The following is a 3,113-nucleotide window of genomic DNA, read 5'->3' on the forward strand; positions in this document are numbered from 1 at the left end:
ATTTTGTATTTCTGTCTCTCCAGTCTTGGGAGCAATAGTTTGCCCTGTATCCTCATCTCTTAGGGATCCTAGAAGAGTTGTTGATTTTCAGTCTGTTCAGCCTTTTACTTGTTGTTAGGATGGAGTGGTGACTTTCAAGCTCCTTACATGCAGAAGCAGAAACATAAAATCCCAATTACTTTATTCTCATTTGAATAATGAATTCCCATCCATGCTTGGGTTATGGTTAGGAGTAAGAGTAAGAAATTGATTGGTTGCTATTTGCTGGGATAGAAATACATTCAAAAGTTATGCATATGATTTAAACATTATTTCTATCTACTTTTGTTAGTTAGAACAAGGTTTTTAACTCCATTAAACCATCTACATGTTGCTATGAACTCAAGTAACTTCTTATATGACCAAAACTTTGTAACTCCATTATATTTGTCTTCTAGGATAGCCCCTTAATTTTATCTCTATTACGTTCCTGCACTCTCTTTGAGAAGCTTTATTTACAAATTCAATTGTAGAACTGATGAGAGATAGCCTTGCTTTGCAAAGAAACCTGAAGAATTTTAGCTGGCAAACCAGAGTCCAGGAAAGAAACAGATATTGGGGAAGACTCCATACATTGAGATAGAATGAAAAATTAATTGGTTACTAGAAGCATGCATGTTACACAGATTTTTCATAGTTTATTGAATGAATAGTTGTAGCAGATATCAACTCTTTCTGACATAAATCCCTTCCAAGACATTTGATATCTTTGTATCCAAGTACTCTAACAAGCTCAGCTGCCCTGGGGGTGGAAGCAGGAGGAAACAGGAACATATCTCATTGCTCCAGAAATGTCAAGCAAAGAACTACCTAGTACAAGAGAAGCTTAAATATGGTTTCCTAAAAGGAGGGCTCTGTAAGAAGAGTTAGCCTAAGATACATGTATATCTGTACCTGTAATTGTTGTCCTATATCTTCTATTTATACTTTCACAAGCATCTTTCCTTATAAGAGGTAGTTATTATTTTCTCAAAATATGTAAAAATGTATGTGGGTCTTCTGTTGCAGAAACAATGAATAGGAAGGCCACAATCTCTGAAATTAAGGATAATATACAAAACATAAATCTAGTGTGGAATGGAAAATGACACAATATCATATCATTAAGGATAACATACAAAACATAAATATAGTGTGGAAGGAGATGAATTTTGTTTCCCTGGTTCAACTGAGAACAACAGACCAGAGGTCAAAGCTGATATCTGAAATTTTATAATTTCACTGAGGTAGAAAATGGATAGACAGTTTACTTTAGACAGGTTAGCTTTTCAGAAAGGCAAATAATTTGGTTTAGACTTTGGGAAACTAGATTCCTGTTTTACACATACATCATACACCAGGAAGCATAAGAATTTAAACAATTCTATAGTACTCATGTTTTAAGTGGGATTTTTAAAAAATTTTTTGGCCATGTAGCATAGCATGTGGGATCTTAGTTCCCTGACCAGGGATTGAACCCATGTACCCTGCACAGAGTCTTAACCACTGGACCACTAGGGAAGTCCCAGTGGGAGATTTTTTTAAAATAAATTAAGAAAATCACATTCATATAAGCTTTAAAGGATATTAAAACTTTGTTAAATGAGAAAAGATTTGTAGAAATTAGCATGACAAGGAAGTGATGTCACCTAGTGTTCAAAAGTGAGGGCATGGAGTAAATCAGACCTGGTTTGATTCTTGGCTTTTGCTCACTAGTCACATGATACTGAGGAAATAGTTTAAAAGGATCTCTCTAAAATAGGGGAACTCTCTACTTCATAGAGATTATTTGAGAGTTAAATGAGATAATGCATACACATTACTTATTACAGTTCTGGAACATTTTGAGAAGTCAATCTATGGTAGACAGTATTATTCTTAGCAAAATAAAGAAATTGAGAGACTCTACAAAGAGGAAATATCACATGTAAATACTCAAAAGTGTAAAACAGCCTAATGAGCTCTGTACAAATTAAATTTTGGTAGGTAGAGAAGGTGCAGAAAAATGAGGCTAGAGAGGAATAAATGGAGCCAACATACCCAGAGCTCCACTTCTCTGAGATTCTGGAGAGAAGGAAGGTATACAGAGGTGGTGCATTCATTGGCTGAGTCCTTGGTTGTATGGATGTGGGTGAGACAACATGAGACTTACAAGAAAGCAGCTGCTATGGGGTTTGAAACATTATATCAGTACAAGAGATACTCATTTTGGCAACACATATACTAAAATTGAATGATAAAAGGATTAGCATGGCTGCTACACAAGAATGACATGCAAATTTATGAAGTGTTTCATATTTTTTCATCAGAGACCTTACAGGCCAAGAGAGTGGGATGACATATTCAAAGTGCTGAAAGAAAAACATTGCCAACCAAAAATACTCTATCTGGAAAAGTTACACTTCAAAAATGAAGGAGAGGCCTCAGAAGCTCAAGATGGTGGAGTAGAAGAACATGCAGTTACCTCGTCTTATGAGAACACTGGAATCACAACTAACTGCTGAACAGCCATCAAAAAAAAAAAACAAACAAACGCTGGAACTTACCAAAAGAGATACCCTACATCCAAAATCAAAGAAGCCACATCGAGACTGTAGGAGAGGCACAATCACAATAAAATCAAATACCATAGATGCCAGATGCGTGACTCACACATTGGAAAACAATTATACCACTGACATTCTCCCACTGGAGTGAAAGTTCTAAGCCCCACATCAGTCTTCCCAGCCTGGGGGTCCAGAAATGGTACTAGGAATTCCCAGGGAATCTGACTTTGAAGGCCAGCAGGATTTGATCTCAGGAATTACATAGGACTGAGGGAAACAGAGATTCCGCTCTTGGAGGGTGTGCACAAGAACCTGTGTACACCAGGATACAGGGGAAAAAAGCAGTGACTCCCTAAGAGACTGGGCCAGACCTACCTGCTAGTATTGGAGGGTCTCCTGTGGAGATGGGGAATGGCTCAGGCTCACTGTGAGGACAAAGACACGGTAACAACAATTCTGGAGGGTACTCATTGGCTGGAGCCCTCTTAATGGCTACCATTAACACAACCAACAGCCTATAAGCTCCAGTGCTGGGAAGCCTCAGGCCAA

General features: G+C 37.7%; 1 pseudogene; it reads left to right on the forward strand.

Moving 5' to 3' along the window:
- Positions 1–2,221: 2,221 nt before the first annotated feature.
- On the forward strand, positions 2,222–2,320 carry LOC132354685 (U6 spliceosomal RNA; annotated as a pseudogene).
- The last annotated feature ends 793 nt before the right edge of the window (positions 2,321–3,113 follow it).

This window comes from Balaenoptera ricei, chromosome 1 (genome assembly GCF_028023285.1).
Source record: "Balaenoptera ricei isolate mBalRic1 chromosome 1, mBalRic1.hap2, whole genome shotgun sequence".
Taxonomy (NCBI): domain Eukaryota; kingdom Metazoa; phylum Chordata; class Mammalia; order Artiodactyla; family Balaenopteridae; genus Balaenoptera; species Balaenoptera ricei.